Here is a 23860-nt window from a genome sequence, read left to right as displayed (position 1 = left end):
AGTCTTCAATTTCCATACCATAAGTCAGAACAAGATCTAAAGTATGGTTAAAGTGGTGGGTGGACTCATTTACATTTTGAGCAAAGCCAATTGAGTCTAATAATAGATTAAATGCAGTGTTGAGGCTGTCATTCTCAGCATCTATGTGGATGTTAAAATCGCCCACTATAATTAGCTTATCTGAGCTAAGCACTAAGTCAGACAAAAGGTCTGAAAATTCACAGAAGAACTCACAGTAACGACCAGGTGGACGATAGATAACAACAAATAAAACTGGTTTTTGGGACTTCTAATTTGGATGGACAAGACTAAGAGTCAAGCTTTCAAATGAATTAAAGCTCTGTCTGGGTTTTTGATTAATTAATAAGCTGGAGTGGAAGATTGCTGCTAATCCTCCCCCTCGGCCTGTGCTACAACCATTGTGACAGTTAGTGTGACTCGGGGGTGTTGACTCATTTAAACTAACATATTCATCCTGCTGTAACCAGGTTTCTGTAAGGCAGAATAAATCAATATGTTGATCAATTATTATATCATTTACTAACAGGGACTTAGAAGAGAGAGACCTAATGTTTAATAAACCACATTTAACTGTTTTAGTCTGTGGTGCAGTTGAAGGTGCTATATTATTTTTTCTTTTTGAATTTTTATGCTTAAATAGATTTTTACTGGTTGTTGGTGGTCTGGGAGCAGGCACCCTCTCTATGGGGATGGGGTATTGGGGGGATGGCAGGGGGAGAGAAGCTGCAGAGAGGTGTGTAAGACTACAACTCTGCTTCCTGGTCCCAACCCTGGATAGTCATGGTTTGGAGGGTTTAATAAAATTGGCCAGATTTCTAGAAATGAGAGCTGCTCCATCCAAAGTGGGATGGATGCCGTCTCTCCTAACAAGACCAGGTTTTCCCCAGAAGCTTTGCCAATTATCTATGAAGCCCACCTCATTTTTTGGACACCACTCAGACAGCCAGCAATTCAGGGAGAACATGCGGCTAAACATGTCACTCCCGGTCCGATTGGGGAGGGGCCCAGAGAAAGCTGAGACAACAGTGGTACTGCTTCTGTCTGCCTACCTTCTTCTTCATCGTGGATGTGACAGTTCCAGCCATCATCCACCAAATGAGGAGGAACAATGCCCTGCCAGCCCTTCTTCAGGTTTTGATTGCACTGAGGTTTTACGCCTGTGGGACCTTTCAGCAGGTTATTGGCAACATCATCCACATCTCCAAGTTGATTGTGTGCCGATTGTGTGTGTGTGTATACGTGTCTCACATTCAGAAATCTGAGATTGTTCTGAAGATTTTCATATGCAACACATGCGCATTATACAAAAAGAAAGTACCTTAAAATTAGAATTTTTTTTAAGGTATAGTGAAAACAAGAAAATAATGTTATAGATCTAAAAGTTAATACCGCGTATCTGCCAATACTGGGTCCGAATTTCATACTTGTATTTTCTTAGGTATTACACTTGCACAGACCACAGTGCAAGCACATTAAAGTCAATTCAATCTACAATACCAGTCAAGAGTTGGGACACACGTTCCAATTCATTCATTCAATTTCTATACCCATTTACTCCAATCAAGTGTTGCGGGGGTGAGGACACTATCCCAGCAGTCACAGGTAGAGAGGTGGTATACACCCTGGACAGGATACCAGTCTGTCCCAGGGCCGCATGGAGACAGACTAACTCAGTCACACATTTCCAATTCAAATAACCTTGCACATCTCTTGAAATGGGAGGAAGCCAGAGCACCCACAGAGAACCTACATGAACATGGGGAGAACGTGTAAACAGAAAGGACCAGGTGGGAAGTGATATAGCAACCTTCTTGTTGTGAAGAAACAGTGCTAAGCCCTAAGCCCTCGTGCCGCCCCTTTCCTATTCAATTGAATTTAATTGTTACTGCATATCTTAATACTGGAGTTATAGCCCAAACCCATTGCAAAACTGCACATGAAAATCCGATTGCACTCACATGTCCTGCCGGGCAGTGATAGGTACAGCTCCTGTGTCACGCACACATCAATTCATCCATCAGCAGCTCCGTGATGTGTGATAACATCTGATCCGTCCGCAGCTCTGTGGACCTTTTCTTCACTCGTTCTCCCTCAGCCTCCAGGATATCAGCTGTCCAGCAGTCAGCAACACACCCCTCTGTCCAGACCAGCAAAGCAATCACATAAATGAGCTCATGGCTTTCCCCTCTCAAAGGTTAACTAACCTTGTGATCTTTGCCAAATCAATAGATACCCTGACTGTTGCGCGTGAGAAGCTGAGTGAGGAATCACGGAGTTGGTGTTTGCTATTGTCCTGAATCAAAACTAAGATCCAGGCTTTTAATGACTTCCTGGACTCAACCAACTAAAGAGTATCTGTATGTGGTGAAAGTATTGAACTTGTAGAGATATTCAGTTATCTCAGCAGTTACATACATGTCTCTGGGTCCTCAGCTTTTGAGAAGAGGTTATGGAGTCATCAGATCACTGGACAGAGGTGTTTGGCAAGGCCATTATCTTTGGAGGAGAATGAAGATCCAAGCCTTTTGGGTCATGGCACTTCCTGTCTTACTGTATGGTTGTGAGACTTGGACACTAACAAGTGACCTAAGGCAACAAGTTTGATCTTTGGTACCAGGTCTCTGTGGGGGATCCTTGGGTAGCACTGGAATGACTTTGTGTCAAATCAGTGGTTACTGAGGGAGTTTAAGATGAAGAGTATCACTTGCATTGTGAGGGAGCATCAGCTTCAAACTTTGGCTATGTGACATTTCTCTGTGCATGATCCAGCACACAGGTATCTGAGTGTTGAGGACCCCAATAGCTGGAGAAGGCCAAAGGGACACCCATGTTTCACCTGGCTGTGGCAGATGGATGGTTATTTGAGAGATGTTGCAATGGACCAGTTGTCTGCCTGAGTGGTTGCAAATCCAGTACCCCAAGGCAGTTCAGTGGTGTGGTGGATGCAGCAAAGCAAAGCACCAGTGAATGCTTCCAGAGTTGACCTGGCTTGACCAGTTGTAAGAACGTTGTCACAACATGTTGTGTAGTAACTCTTAGTGTGGACTGATCAATCACTTTGCAAATTCTCAAATATGTGCATCTGCTGTATCTTCTTGATATATTCACATCGTACTACCTTTCAGGCTATAAAAATCTGCACATTGCATGTGTTTGCAAGTCAGCTTATTTTCTGTAATAATTAGAATCACATGTCCTCACAACAGGGTTTTACCACTTCTTGTTAGTTCTGGGTTAGAATTTGGTCTTAGCATAAAGATCAAAGGTATATTGGAGTTTGGTTTATGAAGTGAAAGTAGTCAGTAAATGGATAAGTGCACACATGTGACTACACATGTATTTGTATGCGTGTGGCTCACCATTCTTTCAAAGGCTCACATTCCAGGCCAGGCTGGCAAAGTGAAGAGCAGGCAGAGAGCTTTTTCAGTTGTGGATTTGATTCCGGCCCAGATCAGGTGGAGGGTGCCAGGCACAGAAAACCACTGGGTACTTCACCTCTGCCAAAATATCATACATTTCTCATAAAATACTTTATGCTTTTCAACTCTCAAACTCTTTTGTCAGGTTCATCGTTCAGCAACCAAGCTTTGTTCAAACTTCCAAATCTTTAATATTCACTCTAAAGTGTTGCTATAGAAGTAAATAAGTAAGACAATATTGAAGTACAAATGATCGCAATGCAAGAAAAATGATTTTGCATTTTAGATTTAATTACTTAAATGTTTCACAGCAAATGAAGTCTATGACTTCACTCTTAGTGGAGCATTGTTCTAACCACCAATGCTGTTAAGGAAATTTACAAGAAACCACAGTGTTTATAGTGTAAAAGAAAAAAAAAAAATAAGACACACAATTAGTGCATCTGTAACATAATCCACTCTCTGGGTGAAAATGGATTTCAGAATAAGGTTGTTCTCAGATTGTTGATGTTTTTATGCCCCCCACCCCCCCCACCCCCCCAAATTTCTGTCCCGATTTCAAATTGAGGAAATCAGACTCAATTTTATTTTGAAATGGTACACAAAACTTGTATTACCTACATCTTATATCTGCTTACATACAAGTGTCACTAAACATTGCCATATGCACTAGCAATTTTCACCACACTTTTCCAAAAAGCTAAAATGTCTCTGTTAACATCTCAAAAATGTCTTCTGTTGAAGAGTGTGACATGCTTTTCATGCACTGAAAAAAATAAGTAAGTAAGTAAGTAAAAAACAAGTTCTCACTTAAGTAAGTTAGAACTTACAAACCCAAGTTCAAACAACTTAATTAATTCAGGTTTTACCTATTGTAACACTTTTCTAAAAAAAAATGATTCAACTATTCTCTTTTTTCAGTGTGAGTATTATGTTGCAGAGATGGATTAGAGTGAGTCCCAGTTACTGAGTATTGTACATCTCATGATTTATCCCTCATAAATTTTTTTTAAATATGCTTACAAATTTCCTGATTTCTCACAGTGTTCTAGATTCCCACCTTTACCACACATTGCACCTATTTTTATTTTTAGTATTGAGTGTCCAAATCTTTCCCACCAACACAAACAATTGGATGTCAGAAATTGACAATGGGAGACATGCAATGATGGTGAATCTTCAAACACCCAGAGGGTAAACTGGCAACAAAAAATTGCCCAGGAATTTTGTCTCAGTAATATTGACATGACAAATTAAGTATGCAACGCGTTAATAATTGTCTCTGAAAATAGAAGGTGCAAAAAGGCATGGAAAGGCAAGACACCAGCTGAAATCTCTCAGTGATTAAAAGCAATCCTGTCCCTTGTCAGTGCAAATTTATATAAGCTAGTTCAGTCCCAACTCTTGGTCTATAAAAATATGTCTCATGACCAAGGTGTTACACAAGAAATGATGGGTAAAAGCAAAGAGCTCTCTCAAGGTCTTTGCAACCTTACTTTTGCAAACCATACTGATGGATTGGCTACAGAAGTATTTCTAAACTTCTGAATGTTCCACTGAGCACTGCGGGGGCCATAATCAGGAAGTGGAAAGAACATCATTTCACCAACCATGACCAGTTGCTCCTTGCAAGGTTTCTGACAGAGGAATGAAAAAAATATCAGAAGAGTTGTCCAAGAGCCAAGCACCACTTGTGGAGAGCAACTGAACAATTGTTTCAAACAAAACAAAAAGTAACCAATCACCATGGTCTGAATGCACGCTCACCACATAAGACTTCAATGCTGAAGAAAAAGCATTTTGAAGCTCATTTAAAGTTTGCTGCCTTCAGACAAGTCTGTGAGAATATAGTCTGGTCAGATGAGACCAAAATTGAACTCTGGCTGCCATAATACACACAATATTTGGCACTGCACATCACCCCATAAACACCATAAGAACAGTGAAGTCTGGAGGTGGGAACATATGGTGTGGGGTTGTTTTTCAGTAGACAAACCTGGCAAACTTCATATAGTCAAAGGAAGGATGATTGGAAAAATTTACAGATACATTCTTGATAAAAATCAACCAGGATGATGATGATGATGATGATGATGAAATGGGGTTGGACATTTCAGCAAGACAGCAGCAAGACATTTCCCAAAAACACATCCAAAAAACAAACAAAAAAAAACTCTCAATTGGTTTCAGAGTATGAAAATAAATGAAACTGGACTGCATTTATATAGCACTTTTCCATCTGCATCAGATGCTCAAAGCGTTTTACACATCAATGCCTCACATTCACCCCGATGTGAGGCTGCTGCCATACAAGGCGCCCACTATACACCAGGAGCAAGTGGGGCATTAAGGAACTTGCCCAAGGGCCCTTAGTGATTTTCCAGTCAGGCTGGGATTTGGTCTCAAGCCCAATGGTGAACAACTAGACCATCACCTCCCCTAAAGTTGTTAGAATGGCCCAGCCAATCAGCTGACTTGAATCTGTTGTGTTATATGTTGTTAAACCACATTACCCAGCATGCTTGGGGGTGGGAGCAGGTCACAAGATGACGCGCAGTAAAACTAAGAGTGAAACCCATGCAGATCGTCTCTGGGTCATCTTTAAATGCATGAATAGGGATGGGTATTGATAAGATTTTATTGATATCAATGCCATTATCAATTCCGCTTATCAATCCGATTCCTTTCTGATTCCCTTATCAATACCTCTTGTGAATTTTCTATGTACTAAAAGTAGACTTTACAGGTTTTCTATGTCAACAACATTTTATTGAGTCTTAAAGTAAATAAATATGAAAATGGTCATTGGATCCTTGATCTCTGGACATAATTAGAAATAAACAAAATCTGTAGTTTTTGTCAAAAGCATTTCCTTTCAGACATTAATTGCATGAATGTTACTCCATACATCTGAGCTGAGCTCAGCTGGCTGCACGTCAGCATCAATGTAATTCATAAAGAACACAGGCTGTCTCATTTTGGGAGGAAAAATGTTTTAGTTGTTTGTATTACAATGAAAGAGGTTTGTATTACAACGAAAGAGGTGTCATTTGATTTAAAACAGCGATTCACTTTGAAGTCATTAATTCCGGGCGGACTCCAATGTGACTCGGCAGAGAGCGGCGCAATGTTTGGAGCTGTGCGAACGGAATGGAGGACGATTCTCGTTTCTTGACTGCAACAAGACAAGAGTCCCAGTTAGCGACTTTAATCCACACAAAAGTGACTCATGATTGACATTTTTAAATGGCTTTGAGAGGTGTTAAGAAGAGGACTTGCCGCTTCTGAAAAGCATCGAAGCAGTGAACGTGGTTGATTACAGACCCGCTGCAGGGTCTGCAAAGCCCGGGCCAGTACGTAGGGTTTAATTAGGTCAGCTAGGTAGGGAGGTGCCAGTCCGTGAACAATTTTATAGGCTAGTAGTAGAACCTTAAAATCTGATCTCACAAGAGCAGGAAGCCAGTGAAGAGATGCCAAAATGGGTGTAACGTGGTCAAACTTTCTGCTTTGTGTCAAAAGTCTGGCAGCAGTATTTTGAACCAATTTGAGACCCCTAATGTGGGACTGTGGTAAACCAAAAAAATAGAATATTGCATTAGTCCAATCTAGAAGAAACACACGCATGAATCAGAGAAAAGATATGAGCCCATCCCAATACATTTTAAATGAATAATCTCCTTCATATCCTGAAGAAAGGCAGTCTTAAAATTAACAATGGTCAGAATGTAGCATCCCACATACCTGGTGATTATATATTAAGTACAATATGGATATGCCTCGTATTTAGTGTCTCATTTGCAAACCTACTGACCCTTCATGCTTGATCACTTATTTTGTCACTTATCAGGTATGAACAGTTGTTCATACCTGATAAGTATGATCCTGCCAGACTGCAGTACACTGCCAGGATTATATGAGTACATCACATATGGCCTGGGAACACCTGAGGATTTTCCACTAGAATCCTGGAGAATGTGACTAAATTGAGGGAAGTCTCAATTGCCTTACTATATTATGGGGCTTACAGGACCTGGACCCGGGTAAAATATGGAGATGCCAGATAGACCGGTTTTGTCTTGAGAAAGACAAATCCAAATTCTGAGCTGGGAATGTGGCAGATTGAGCTATTTCAGTTATTATTTTTAATGTCCACTTTTATGTCATAATTTCTTCTAAAATGTGCTTTATTTCCCGCAGGCAGGAATATTGCAATTTTGTTTAAAAATGCATTTAATAAGACAACTTGGCACATGCATTACAAATTTAATGAATGTTATGAATTTATTTCTATGGCTTCACAAGATAATAATAAATTAAAATTGCCATCTTTGAACACGTTCTGTGCATGTTTCAGCTCTTGAATGATCACAGACCCAGAAGTGAATCGTGGCTTCATCTATTATATGACACAAGCATCCAGTATCACAGACATCAGTAGGTGGTGGATGACAGTGATCTCAACATTCATGTCAAATTTTAAAGAGGAGCATCCAAATAATGTAATTCAGATAGAAGCAGAGTGCAGTGATTCTGCTTGCACAGGGCGACCTGGCAGCTCTGTGTGTGTGTGTGTGTGTGTGTGTGTGTGTGTGTGTGTGTGTGTGTGTGTGTGTGTGTGTGTGTGTGTGTGAGTGAGAGAGAGAGAGAGAGAGAGAGACAGAGAGAGAGACCTCTGAGCACTTGTGCAGCCTGCAAACTCAGTTCAGCTGTGCAGTGACAGGAGAACACAGTGACAGTTGCAGATGTGCATCAGCTAACAGCTAACATTATCATAACGCTACCCTATGGGTTCTCACAAGGTCATGAATGTCACTAGTTTTTTTTAAAAAGGTAGTTGTAAAACAGCTAACTGATCATCTGCAGAGGAATGGTCTATTTGAAGAGTTTCAGTCAGGTTTTAGAATTCATCATAGTACAGAAACAGCATTAGTGAAAGTTACAAATGATCTTCTTATGGCCTCAGACAGTGGACTCATCTCTGTGCTTGTTCTGTTAGACCTCAGTGCTGCTTTTGATACTGTTGACCATAACATTTTATTACAGAGATTAGAGCATGCCATAGGTATTAAAGGCACTGCGCTGCAGTGGTTTGAATCATATTTATCTAATAGATTACAATTTGTTCATGTAAATGGGGAATCTTCTTCACAGACTAAGGTTAATTATGGAGTTCCACAAGGTTCTGTGCTAGGACCAATTTTATTCACTTTATACATGTTTCCCTTAGGCAGTATTATTAGACAGCATTGCTTCACAGCATGTCTTTTTCCTGGTTCTCTCTCTCAGCCCCAACCAGTCCCAGCAAAAGACTGCCCCTCCCTGAGCCTGGTTCTGCTGGAGGTTTCTTCCTGTTAAAAAGGAGTTTTTCCTTCCCACTGTCGCCAAGTGCTTGCTCACAGGGGGTCATTTTGACCGTTGGGGTTTTATGTAATTATTGTATGGCCTTGCCTTACAATATAAAGCGCCTTGGGGCAACTGTTTGTTGTGATTTGGCGCTATATAAATAAAACTGATTGATTGATTAGGAGTCGCCACATCGGATAAAGCCAGATCTGCATTGGTACCCTGGCAAACAGCAGGTTGAGGCTTATAAATATTATTTCAAAGGCATAGTTGGAAAGTGGTTGTCATTATTGGGGAGGTGATGGTCTAGTGGTTAAGTGTTGGGCTTGAGACCAGAGCATCCTCGGTTCAAATCCCAGCCTGAGAGACAGGGGCATTTTCAGCAATTTGTTTTCTATCTCTGCTGATATGTGCAGTTCTTCTGGATGAGGTTGGCTTGCATGTATGTTTTCATGTGTCATATTAAGTGGGGTCTAAAATAACACAGTGATGTTATTAATAATAAGTAAATAAGTAAATAAAGGATTTCTGAAGTGGAAGGAAACGCATCAGTAAGAAAAAAGTTCCAATCTCTAATTATTCTTTCTGACTCATATTACACTGGTAAACAAACAAACAAACAACAACAACAAAAAAAACAACAACAGCAAAAAACATTTTTTTTTTCTTGCATGGACTTGGAGAGCTGATTTAGGGTAAATTTGGGGTGCTGAATCCAAATCAGAGCTCAAATTTTCTGTATCACATCACATCACATTTTTTTTTTTTTTTTTTTTACAATCTGCATGTTCCATATTGAGGGCAGCATGGTGGCTTAGTGGTTAGCACTGTTCTCCCCCAAACATCCACTGAGTTTATACGAGGTCTATTAGAAAAGTATCCGACCTTATTATTTTTTCAAAAACCATATGGATTTGAATCACGTGTGATTGCGTCAGACAAGCTTGAACCCTCGTGCGCATGCGTGAGTTTTTCCACGCCTGTCGGTTGCGTCATTCGCCTGTGAGCAGGCTTTGAGTGAGGAGTGGTCCAGCCCCTCGGCGGATTTTCATTGTCAGGAAATGGTGGAATGATTTGGGCTTTTTTCCATCAGAATTTTTTCAGAAACTGTTAGAGACTGGCAGCTGGAAACCATTCGAAAAATTTATCTGGCTTTCGGTGAAAATGTTACGGGCTTGGTAAAGAATAAGGAGTGTTACTGTCACTTTAAGGACAGCCCCCAGCGGCTGTGGGGTGCGCCCCGCTCCGAAGCCGCCATCGACAGGCTGAACGACCATTTCATTTCTAAATGGATGGCTGTCTGGATCCGTGACCATCGTGCGCCATTTCTCTGGTTATCACAAGAGCTGGACATCAACCATTTTCTGGCAGATTTCACTTTTAACAAGAGATTTTGTTATGGAAAGCCGAGCGGAGGCTTTGCGCGTCACGATGGATTCGCTACTGGAGCGAGACAAAACCACCTCCGTTTTGGTCTCACAGGACGGCTTTGAGATGGCGTTCAGACAGCTGTCGGTGTTTTTTCCATCGAGTGATTATCTGAGAAATTGTGGATGTGCCTGGACATGCCAGAACATGTCCCGTGAGGCTTCATCACGGCGTTGCTGTGCGCCATGCGGCACCGCCGCGATGCGCGGAATTCCTCTGCACGGAATTCCTCCGCACGTCTGTCTCAATGTGCCAAGAAAGTGCTGATGTCCACGTCTTTTCACAATTCCTGTGCTAGTCAGACGACGTCCCGTCCAGTTTGGAAATGAACAGCACATTCCACTGTTACAGGAGTTTTTGTCATGGAAAGAGGAGCGGAGGCTTTGCGCGTCTCGGCAGTGCCGCATGGTGCACAGCAACGCCATGATGAAGCCTCTTGTTAAAAGTGAAATCTGCCAGAAAATGGTTGATGTCCAGCTCTTGTGATAACCAGAGAAATGGCACACGATGGTCATGGATCCAGACAGCCATCCGTTTAGAAATGAAATGGTCGTTCAGCCTGTCGATGGCGGCTTCGGAGCGCAGTGCGCCCCACAGCCGCTGGGGACCGTCCTTAAAGCGACAGTAACACTCCTTATTCTCTACCAAGCCCGTAACATTTTCACCAAAAGCCAGATAAATTTTTCGAATGGTTTCCAGCTGCCAGTCTCTAACAGTTTCTTAAAAAATTCTGATGGAAAAAAAGCCCAAATCATTCCGCCATTTCCTGACAATGAAAATCCGTCGAGGGGGCTGGACCACTCCTCACTCAAAGCCTGCTCACAGGCGAATGACACAACCGACAGGCGTGGAAAAACTCAGGGTTCAAGCTTGTCTGACGCAATCACACGTGATTCAAATCCATATGGTTTTTGAAAAAAAAAATAAGGTTGGATACTTTTCTAATAGACCTCGTACAATCCAGCACTTTTTGTTTGTTTTCACTTATGTTTCCATTCTTTATTTTTTTTGCACTCACTCTCTCTCTCCTGGTCGCCCCTTCTTTGATATCAGTTAATTCATGATCAGCATCATGATTGAATAATAATTCACATCAGCACTCCCAGATGACTCATTACAGCCCTTCACATGATCAGACAAACAGGAGGCAGAGACGCTGTGAGTGAGCGTGCGTATATACACACACATACACACACACACACAAAAGGTAACATCCAAACAGAAGTTGCTTTCCTGCATGAGTGAATAGTGACTCATAGACAAACACTGCAGACATGATTCATGCAGATTTGAAGCAGCTCAGGTCAGGTGTCGCCATGGCATAGAGAAATGTATCAAAGTTGTACCTCCCTTGAGCAGAACTACCAAACTGCTTTCAAAGGATGTTTTACAGCTTAGTCATAAAAGGTGAAAGTGACTGCATCATTATGTAGAAATAAAAATAAAAGTTGAGAAAACTTGAAAGACTGAAGACTTTTTGACTCAGTGTAAATTGGACTATTCAAAAACAGGTTAAAAATACTCAGTGCAACAACTACAGACCTTTTGAACTTACTCAAATTAAATTTACTTCAATTGACTCAATTGTTGGACTTGTTCTTGTATTGTGTCCTGCTTGCAATGTATATAGCATTTCTCTATTATTCATTTTCTTGATTTGTCCTGCTTTCCATGTGAACATTTTACTCTGCCATGCTGCTGCATATTTATTATTATCACTGTTGCTGTGACATAGCAAATTTCATCATACAGGACTAATAAAGTAAATGGACTGCATTTATATAGCACTTATATAGGACTAATAAAGTAATATCTTATCCTTATTTTAGAAACATTAGTGAGATATTATGTGAGTCTGGAATCTCTGAGTTTTTAAGTTTATTTCTATTTTTTAAACAGTTCAATTTAATCTTAGGGCAACATTGTGGATTAGTGGTTAGCACTGTTGCCTCACAACAAGAAGGTCGTGGGTTCGCTTCCCACCTGAGGCTTTTCTGTGTGAAGTTTGCATGTTCTGCCCATGGCTGCGTGGGGTGGGTTCTCTCTGGGTGCTCCGGCTTCCTCCCACATCCAAAGACATGCAGATTAGGTGAATTGGAAACTTTAAAATTTGTCGTAAGTATAACCCCAATTCCAATGAAGTTGGGACGTTGAGTAAAATGTAAATAAAAACAGAATACAATGATTTGAAAATCAACTTCAACCTATATTCAATTGAATACACCACAAAGACAAGATATTTAATGTTCAAACTGATAAACTTTATTGTTTTTGTGCAAATATTTGCTCATTTTGAAATGGATGCCTAGAACACGTTTCAAACAAGCTGGGACAGTGGCATATTTACCACTGTGTTACATCACCTTTCCTTCTAACAACACTCAATAAGCATTTTGGAACTGAGGACACTAATTGTTGAAGCTTTGTAGGTGGAATTCTTTCCCATTCTTGCTTGATGTACGACTTCAGTTGTTCAACAGTCCAGGGTCTCCATTGCACTTTTTGCACTTCATAATGCGCCACACGTTTTCAATGGGTGACAGGTCTGGACTGCAGGCAGGCCAGTCTATTACCCACACTCTTTTACTACAAAGTCACGCTGTTGGAACACGTGCAGAATGTGGCGTGGCATTGTCTTGCTGAAATAAGCAGGGATGTCCCTGAATAGACGTTGCTTGGATGGCAGCATGTGTTGCTCCAAAACGTGGCTGTACTTTTCAGCATTGATGGTGCCATCACAGCTGTGTAAGTTGCTCATGCCATGGGCACTAACACACCCCCATACCATCACAGAAGCTGGCTTTTGAACTTTGTGCTGGTAATAATCTGGATGGTCTTTTTCCTCTTTTGTCCAGAGGACACAACGTCCATGATTTCCAAAAACAACTTGAAATGTGGACTCATCAGACCACAGCACACTTTTCCACTTTACGTCTGTCCATTTCAAATGAGCTCGGGCCCAGAGAAGGCAGCAGCATTTCTGGATGTTGTTGATGTGTGGCTTTCGCTTTGCATGGTAGAGTTTTAACTTGCACTTGTAGATGTAGCGAGGAACTGTGTTAACTGACAATGGTTTTCTGAAGTGTTCCTGAGCCCAGGTGGTAAGATCCTTTACACAATGATATTGGTTTTTAATGCAGTGGCGCCTGAGGGAGAGAAGGTCACAGGCATTCAATGTAATGGAAAGTTCTCCAGAATCTCTGAATCTTCTGATTATATTATGGACTGTAGATGATGGAATCCCTAACTTCCTTGCAATTAAACATTGAGAATTGTTCTTAAACTGTTGGACTATTTTTTCACGCAGTTGTTCACAAAGTGGTGATCCTCACCCCATTTTTGCTTGTGTACAGCTGAGCCTTTTGGGGATGCTCCTTTTATACCCAATCATGACTGTTGTGAAAGTGTAGGAACACGGACCCACAACAGGGGGCGCAAATGAACGGACAATGGAGGAATCAAATAACACTGTTTTTACTGTTGTGAAAAAGGCACAACAAATACAACCGATTACAATATGGAGATCGAGTCTAATTACAACGGTGTCGTGTGGGCAGGCTCGACGATAGGAGACGTCTGTCCAAGTCGAACCGGAACCAACCCGATTTCCTCTGCCACCGAACCCCGGGAATACTGGAGCCGCCAAGTCCCGAATTCCCAGGTGGCCACTGCCTCCGCTCGTCGGATCCGGTACTGCTGGCAGGAAACAGAAACAGTCAGGTGTGGATGCGGCTGCACCCAGCAACACGGAGGGTGGAGAGTCCACCTCCACCTCTCGTCAACAACAATCAAGAAATGTAGGAAGGTGAGTACTTATCCAAACGCTGTCTGGTAGTCAGCTGTCCTACGGATAATCACAAGAACACAATTAAAGTCACACGTATGAGTAGGCTGAGTTTGTTACCTCTTTGGTAAGGCGATATCTCGGCAAATGAGGTGGAGATGCCGTCCTGCTGATATACCTCCTTATTGATTGGGATCAGCTGTCTCCAGTGATGGGTGACAGCTGTCATCCTGGCTGCTCCCGTAAGGCGGCAGCGCCCTCCGGTGCCTGGAGCCCGCACTCCAGGCAGGGCGCCCTCTAGTGGTGGTGGGCCAGCAGTACCTCCTCTTCAGCGGCCCACACAACAGGACCCCCCCCCTCAACGGGCGCCTCCTGGCGCACGACTGGGTTTGTCAGGGTGGCGACGGTAGAAGTCGGCCAGGAGGGCCGTGTCCAGGATGAAGCCCTTCTTCACCCAGGAGCGTTCTTCGGGCCCGTACCCCTCCCAGTCCACCAGATACTGAAAACCCCGGCCCATCCGTCGGACGTCGAGGAGCCGGCGCACGGTCCAAGCCGGCTCTCCGTCGATGATCCGGGCAGGAGGTGGCGCCGGACCCGGAGTGCAGAGGGGTGAGGTGTGATGGGGTTTAATCCTGGAGACGTGGAATACTGGATGAATCCGCAGTGAGGCCGGAAGCTGGAGCCTCACTGCGGCGGGATTGATGACCTTGAGTATCTTGTACGGGCCGATGTATCGTTCTTGCAGTTTTGGGGAGTCCACTTGAAGGGGAATGTCCTTGGTGGACAACCACACTTCCTGCCCAGAACGATACGTGGGAGCCGGGGCCCGCCGCCGGTCTGCATGGTTCTTCGCCCTCGTCCGGGCCCTTAACAAAGCAGAACGGGCGGCACGCCACACCCGACGGCACTTCCGTAGGTGGGCCTGGACCGAGGGCACACCGACCTCCCCCTCAACCACCGGAAACAACGGGGGTTGATACCACAAGCACACCTCGAAAGGGGAGAGGCTGGTGGCTGATGACACTTGGCTGTTGTGGGCGTACTCGATCCAGGCCAGGTGGGTACTCCAGGCCGTCGGGTGCGCGGCTGTCACACAGCGCAGGGTCTGCTCCATCTCCTGGTTGGCCCGTTCTGCTTGTCCGTTGGTCTGGGGGTGATACCCGGACGAGAGACTGACCGTGGCCCCCAGTTCCCAGCAAAAGCTCCTCCAAACATGCGAGGAGAACTGGGGACCGCGATCGGAGACGATGTCTGATGGCATCCCATGCAGACGGACGACGTGGTGGACTAGGAGGTCCGCTGTCTCCTGGGCCGTTGGTAGCTTCGGGAGGGCCACGAAGTGGGCCGCCTTGGAGAATCGGTCCACTATCGTGAGGATGACGGTGTTTCCCTGGGACGGCGGGAGACCCGTGACAAAATCCAGGCCGATGTGAGACCAGGGGCGATGAGGCACGGGCAGCGGCTGTAGCAATCCCGATGTCTTGCGGTGGTCGGCCTTGCCCCTGGCGCAGGTGGTACAGGCCTGGATGTAACCCCGGACGTCGGCCTCCAGGGATGCCCACCAGAAGCGCTGCCGGACGACTGCCACGGTTCTTCGCACCCCAGGATGACAGGAGAGCTTAGAACCGTGACAGAAGTCCAGAACTGCAGCCCTGGCTTCTGGTGGGACGTAGAGTTTGTTCTTCGGTCCGGTTCCGGGGTCCGGGTCTCGTGTCAGGGCCTCCCGGACGGTCTTCTCCACGTCCCAGGTGAGGGCGGCCATGATAGCGGACTCCGGGATGATGGGATCCGGGGGATCCGACGACTCCGTTTTGACCTCATCTTCATGTACCCGGGACAAAGCATCCGATCTTTGATTTTTGGTCCCGGGACGGTAGGTGATCCGGAAGTCAAAACGGCCGAAGAACAGTGACCAGCGGGCTTGCCTGGGATTCAGCCGCTTGGCGGTCCTGATATACTCCAGGTTCCGGTGGTCAGTGAAAACCGTGAATGGCACGGACGTTCCCTCCAACAGATGTCTCCACTCCTCAAGAGCCTCTTTCACCGCAAGGAGCTCTCGATTGCCGACGTCATAGTTCCGTTCGGCTGGGGTCAACCTGCGGGAAAAATAGGCACACGGGTGAAGGACCTTATCGGTCTTCCCGCTCTGGGACAGCACGGCTCCTATCCCTGAGTCCGAGGCGTCCACTTCAACCACTAACTGGCGACTAGGATCGGGCTGCACCAGAACAGGTGCAGACGAGAAGCGCCGTTTCAACTCCTTGAACGCGGCATCGCAACAATCCGACCAGGTGAAGGGGACTTTTGGTGAGGTCAGGGCTGTCAGGGGGCTAACTACCTGACTGTAGCCCTTAATGAACCTCCTGTAGAAATTAGCAAAGCCTAGGAACTGTTGCAACTTCCTACGGCTTGTGGGTTGGGGCCAGTCTCTCACCGCCGCAACCTTGGCCGGATCAGGAGCGACGGAGTTGGAGGAGATGATGAACCCCAGGAAGGACAAAGACGTGCGGTGGAACTCACACTTCTCGCCCTTCACAAACAGCCGGTTCTCCAACAACCGCTGCAGGACCTGACGTACATGCCGGACATGAGTCTCAGGATCCGGAGAAAAGATGAGTATATCGTCTAGATATACGAAGACGAACCGGTGCAGGAAATCCCGCAAGACATCATTAACTAATGCTTGGAACGTCGCGGGGGCGTTTGTGAGGCCGAACGGCATGACCAGGTACTCAAAGTGACCTAAGGGGGTGTTAAATGCCGTCTTCCACTCGTCTCCCTTCCGGATCCGAACCAGGTGATACGCATTTCTAAGATCGAGCTTGGTGAAGATTTGGGCTCCATGCAGGGGTGTGAACACCGAATCCAACAGGGGCAACGGGTATCGGTTGCGAACCGTGATCTCGTTCAGCCCCCTATAATCAATGCATGGACGAAGTCCGCCGTCTTTTTTACCCACAAAAAAGAAACCTGCGCCCATCGGGGAGGTGGAATTCCGGATCAACCCAGCAGCTAATGAGTCCCGGATGTAGGTCTCCATTGATTCGCGCTCAGGCCGTGAGAGGTTGTACAGCCTACTGGACGGGAACTCACTGCCCGGAACCAAATCAATGGCACAATCATACGGACGGTGGGGGGGAAGTGTGAGAGCCAGATCCTTGCTGAACACGTCGACAAGGTCGTGGTACTCCACCGGCACCGTCCCCAGATTGGGCGGGACTCTGACCTCCTCCTTAGCTTGGGAGCCGGGAGGAACCGAGGAACCTAGACACACCCGATGGCAGGTCTCGCTCCACTGAACCACTACCCTGGACGGCCAATCAATCCGGGGATTGTGCTTCAACATCCAGGGAAATCCTAAAACCACACGGGAGGTGGCCTGAGTCACAAAAAACTCGATCACCTCCCGGTGATTTCCTGACACCACCAGAGTTACAGGTGGTGTCTTATGCGTGATCGGAGGGAGTAGGGAGCCATCTAGTGCCCGAACCTGTACGGGCGAGGTAAGCGCCACCAGAGGGAGCCCTATCTCCCTGGCCCATCTGCTGTCCAGCAGATTCCCCTCAGAGCCCGTGTCCACCAGTGCTGGGGCCTTCAGGGTTGAGTCCTCATAAAGGATCGTAACTGGGAGTCGTGTGGCAATGTGGGTGTGTCCCACGTGAATGTCTCGGCCCACCCCTAGCCCAGTTTCTAGGGGCGGGCGTTGGAGTTTAACCGCTCGGGGCAGTCTCTCATATGGTGCTCTATTGCACCACAAACAAAACAAGCTCCGTGGGCCCGTCTCCTCTGTGCATCTGGTGCCCTAAATGTTGCCCTACTCGTGTCCATAGCTTCGTCAGTAGGGGGAGCTGTGGCCCCACGGAGCGCAGGGGCCGTGGAGCGTGGGGAAGGCGGAGCGCGGTCGGAACCGGAAGGGAGAGGGACGGCGCGTGCCCGGCCACGCCCTTCGTCTCGTTCCCGCCGACGTTCTTCTAACCGGTTGTCTAACCGTATGACAAGATCGATGAGCCCATCTAAATCCCGCGGTTCGTCCTTAGCCACCAGGTGCTCCTTAAGAACCAAAGACAGTCCGTTTACAAAGGCGGCGCGGAGGGCAGTGCTATTCCAGCCGGACCTCGCAGCCGCAATGCGGAAGTCGACTGCATAGGCAGCTGCGCTCCGACGCCCCTGTCTCATTGACAGTAGCACGGTTGAAGCGGTTTCGCCTCTATTAGGGTGATCGAACACGGTTCTGAGCTCCCTTACAAACCCATCATATGTCAGAAGGAGCCGTGAATTCTGCTCCCAGAGCGCTGTAGCCCAAGCGCGTGCCTCACCGCGAAGCAGGTTTATTACATAAGCTACTTTACTAGCATCAGTCGCGTACATGACGGGACGCTGTGCGAAGACGAGCGAGCACTGCATAAGAAAATCCGCGCACGTCTCCACACAGCCTCCGTACGGCTCTGGGGGGCTTATGTATGCTTCCGGGGAAGGTGGGAGGGGTCGTTGAACAACCAGTGGAACGTCTATGTTACGTACAGGGTCTACGGGAGGGAGAGCCGCAGCGGCGCCCGGAGGGCGCGCTTCCACCTGCGCGGCGAGAGCCTCCACCCTGCGGTTCAGGAGGACGTTCTGCTCGGTCATTAAATCTAACCGAGTCGTGAAAGCGGTGAGGATCCGCTGCAACTCACCGATTACCCCTCCTGCGGACGCCTGCGTGTCCTGTTCTTCCATTGGCCGTTCAACAGCCGGTTGACGCCCCTCGGGATCCATGACGTTGGCCGAGATATCCTGTTGTGAAAGTGTAGGAACACGGACCCACAACAGGGGGCGCAAATGAACGGACAATGGAGGAATCAAATAACACTGTTTTTACTGTTGTGAAAAAGGCACAACAAATACAACCGATTACAATATGGAGATCGAGTCTAATTACAACGGTGTCGTGTGGGCAGGCTCGACGATAGGAGACGTCTGTCCAAGTCGAACCGGAACCAACCCGATTTCCTCTGCCACCGAACCCCGGGAATACTGGAGCCGCCAAGTCCCGAATTCCCAGGTGGCCACTGCCTCCGCTCGTCGGATCCGGTACTGCTGGCAGGAAACAGAAACAGTCAGGTGTGGATGCGGCTGCACCCAGCAACACGGAGGGTGGAGAGTCCACCTCCACCTCTCGTCAACAACAATCAAGAAATGTAGGAAGGTGAGTACTTATCCAAACGCTGTCTGGTAGTCAGCTGTCCTACAGATAATCACAAGAACACAATTAAAGTCACACGTATGTGTAGGCTGAGTTTGTTACCTCTTTGGTAAGGCGATATCTCGGCAAATGAGGTGGAGATGCCGTCCTGCTGATATACCTCCTTATTGATTGGGATCAGCTGTCTCCAGTGATGGGTGACAGCTGTCATCCTGGCTGCTCCCGTAAGGCGGCAGCGCCCTCCGGTGCCTGGAGCCCGCACTCCAGGGAGGGCGCCCTCTAGTGGTGGTGGGCCAGCAGTACCTCCTCTTCAGCGGCCCACACAACACATGACACTCACAATTAGTGTCCTCAGTTCCAAAACACTTATATTGAGTGTTGTTAGAAGGAAAAGTGATGTAACACAGTGGTAAACATACCACTGTTCCAGCTTTTTTGAAACATATTGCAGGGATCCATTTCAAAATGACCAAATATTTGCACAAAACAATAAAGTTCATCAGTTTGAACATTAAATACAGTCATTTGCCCAGTTCTGGATTTTGAAAGTCCCGCTATACAGAGCCATAATGCAACTGAATATCCTTTATTGGGTATTGTTGTATCTCCATCCTGACCATGATGGTCATGAGATTTGGCTCATGACCAAAAGAACGAGATCGCGAGTACAAGCGGCCGAGATGAGTTTCCTCCGCAGGGTGGCTGGGTGCTCCCTTAGAGATAGGGTGAGGAGCTCGGTCACTCGGGAGGAGCTCAGAGTCAAGCCGCTGCTCCTCCACGTCAAAAGGAGCCAGCTGAGGTGGCTCGGGCATCTTTTCCGGATGCCCCCCGGACGCCTCGCTGGAGAGGTGTTCCGGACACGTCCCATTGGGAGGAGGCCCCGGAGAAGACCCATGACACGCTGGAGGGACTACATCTCTCGGCTGGCTTGGGAACACCTTGGGGTTTGCCCGGAGGAGCTGGGGGAGGTGTGTGTGGATCGGGAGGTCTGGGCGGCTTTGCTTGAGCTGCTGCCCCCACGACCCGACTCCGGATAAAGCAGAAGAAAATGGATGGATGAAAATGGATGGGTATTGTTGTATTGGGTATTTGGATGTTATCTAGATGAAGAAGTCAGGATGGGGTAGCCATTCTACTTAAAGTGTGAAGCCACATTATGTGTGGTGCACATATTTGCCAGAAATGGATTACTTTGCTTGGCTCTGGATCACGACACTCTGTGTCACTTTGGGGGCATTCCTGGCATCTGGCAGGAGCCCTTCTAATGCAGAATGATACATACTGTGCCCGGGAATGTGTTTTGAACACATTCTCGGGCACATTCACACACACACACATTATCAATAAATAAGTTTATTGAGATTCCAAATTATTTCTGAAAAAGCATAAATGTGTTGTGTTGCAAGAGCTCTCATAACGAAAGATCAACTTATTTCTCTATAGTACTACACTGTATATAACTGGACACAGCGTGTATCCACCATTCAACCTTCATGAACAAAATAATGCTTCTTTGTTATTAGCGCACTTCATGTTTTATTTATATTGTTAGAGTTGGAGAGCAAAGGAGGGTTTTAAATGTATGGAGATGAGATTTCTCCCAAATTAAAAAGTAAAAGCCCCCACATTCATGACCATTCGTGATGTTGAGATGACCCCCCAAAGTCCACATGGCTCATAAGTACTGACACGAGGTTGCTGCTTCAGTGATCCACAACCGGCAAATTTTCACGTCAGAGATAAATGCGTGCAGCAATTAAACAGCAAGACATAACACACTGACATTTTCTACCCAAGTAAGTAAGTATTTCCCACTCTAGAACCAATGACATTGAATGGGTAACTCACCTTTGCTACTTCTTAGAGATCGTCACCTTTGCTAATTCTTAGAGATCGTTACTTTCACACTTGCACGAAAGAGTGCAACCGCGCACACCACGGAGACCGGATGTTTTGATTCCTCTGCCAATCACAAAGATGGCTGGATCCGGTCGAGTTTGTGGTCATTTGTACACAAAACATCAGTCTTTCAATTGGTACCAAGTGTTAGCTTATTCACGCTGATTACGAGAAACGTCGGCGCAAATACTACAGCAGTGATCCGAAACTGGCAATGTTCCAGAACTGGGCAAGTGACTGTATCTTGGTGTATTCAATTGAATATAGGTTAAAAAGCATTTGCAAATCATTTTATTCTGTTTTTATTTACATTTCACACAATGTCCCAACTTCATTGGAATTGGGGTTGTATGTGTGTAGGTGTGAATGTGGCATCCTGTCCAGGGTGTACTCCGCCTCACGCCCTGGACAGGATGCCAGTTTGTCGCAGGGCCACATATAGACCCATGAGGCCACATATAAGCCTCCCGTGACCCTTAAGTGAAGTAAGTGGGTAAATAAAATGGATTAATGGAATTTAAGCTTAACTTGGTTTGCAGGTGACAGCCTCAGAGTAGTGAACCCTTGGTGAGCTTGTAATAACAAACATACTGTATTGAAACAGTGGCTATGTTTGGAATGGCAATGTTCACATTAAGGGACCTCATAGTTAGTAAAGTTGTCATTGTCAGTCACAGATTCAGCAAAGACTCCACAGAATAAGTGTGGCTTGTCTCAGATTGAAGAATCATATTCTGTTGAATGGAGAGACAAAAAATTATGACAGTCAAAGCTACGCCCTTACTTTCCTGTAATTAAAAACTTTCATTTTACAGGCTTCTTCTTGGAAGCCACAGCATGCTCTGAGTCACATATCTGTGCCACACACACTCTTGCACAATCATTCAGCCCCATTAGTGGGAAGCAAAGTTGAACACCTTGCAGACTGTGAGGTGTGTGTCGATCGATGGAGGTTAAACCCAGGGTTCAAATATAAACAGCTGGATAAGTCACAATCAATAGTAACGATCCCCTGGCAGCTGGTCAATACTTCCACACCCCGACTGAGTCAAAGGGAGACGGGCGAGGTTTCAATATGCCTGTTTTGTGATAAGGACGTTAATGAATATATCAACAGGCATACACACATACACGCACGCTTTGCCCTGACTTGATAACCTGTTAGCAGAACTGTAGTAACTCAATAGACACCTGCTATAATGAAAAAGCACAACAGTTCCTATTGATTTTCCTGTGAGAATACCTGCTGCTGCACAATCTCTTTAACAATGTCTCTTCTCAACCACAAGAGAACAGGATAGCAGCCTACAGCGCCCACGAGCAGGCCAACTTTGAACTTAAAGAGGGTATATTGTTCACCTTTTCTGTAAGCCAATGTAGGTCACCATGTATCTTAAAATCAGATATTAAACTGTGTACTCAGAACTAGCCCAGAGTGAGAGAGGTGATGCATTCTATAGAAAAATGTGTAACTCAATTATCAGGTGTGTAATAAAGGACACATTTCTGTGACTTTTGCTTTAAATGGAACACAGCTGTTATTTGTGGGAGACCCCCCCCCCCCCCCCCCCCGCCCCCCATCCTTTGCAGTTTCATGATTTAGGCTGCAAGTAGGGTCACAAGATAATTTGTGGTAAATCTTGATGCAAATCATGGGGTAGATCGGGGCCATTTGTGCAAAGTCGCTGTCACTTCTTATATGTCATAAGCGATCCCGAGTGTCCGACTTAAATGTTCAAAAACTTTGCACCTTCTTGCTGACAGACACCCTCTCTACTTTTAAGATTAGGCTTAAAACTTTCCTTTTTGCTAAAGCTTATAGTTAGGGCTGGATCAGGTGACCCTGAACCATCCCTTAGTTATGCTGCTATAGACGTAGACTGCTGGGGGGTTCCCATGATGCACTGTTTCTTTCTCTTTTTGCTCTGTATGCACCACTCTGCATTTAATCATTAGTGATCGATCTCTGCTCCCCTCCACAGCATGTCTTTTTCCTGGTTCTCTCCCTCAGCCCCAACCAGTCCCAGCAGAAGACTGCCCCTCCCTGAGCCTGGTTCTGCTGGAGGTTTCTTATTGTTAAAAGGGAGTTTTTCCTTCCCACTGTAGCCAAGTGCTTGCTCACAGGGGGTCGTTTTGACCGTTGGGGTTTTACATAATTATTGTATGGCCTTGCCTTACAATATAAAGCGCCTTGGGGCAACTGTTTGTTGTGATTTGACGCTATATAAAAAAATTGATTGATTGATTGATTGATTGATGTAGTGATAAATTTTGGCAGTCCTGATGTCTTTCTGGAGCAGTTGTGGAAGAGATGTTGTACAGATGAGATGCCATTAGGGTGGTTCAAAAAAATAAAAGTTGGAAATTCATTACTCTCACCCCTTCATTTTATGATGCTTTGGGAAAAAAGAAAGCCTGCCAAATATTTTTTGTCATACATTAATATTTAGAGGTAGCACATCATAGCTGAAGGTTGTAAATATATCAGTTATCGCTGCCCGAGTGCCCGTGCAATAGGTTATCCATTATCCAGTATCTAATCACATCACTTATAAAGAGGTTAGAAGTTAACCACCTGAGTGTAACTAAAGTCTAATTTTATATTCAATTTAAAACTATACCTGGGTTTAAATATTTCTCACAAACAACATACTTTCAAAAATGTTATTTTAGGCTACAAGCTGAAAATTTTGCTTCAATTCACAGCTTCTTTTCTTTCAGATCTTTGGTGATGGTGAATCTAACATGAGATAAATGTAAAAAGAGACACTTGCTGACTTAACA

Source organism: Thalassophryne amazonica, chromosome 3 (genome assembly GCF_902500255.1).
Source record: "Thalassophryne amazonica chromosome 3, fThaAma1.1, whole genome shotgun sequence".
Lineage (NCBI taxonomy): Eukaryota > Metazoa > Chordata > Actinopteri > Batrachoidiformes > Batrachoididae > Thalassophryne > Thalassophryne amazonica.
Note: the sequence above shows the minus strand (reverse complement) of the source record.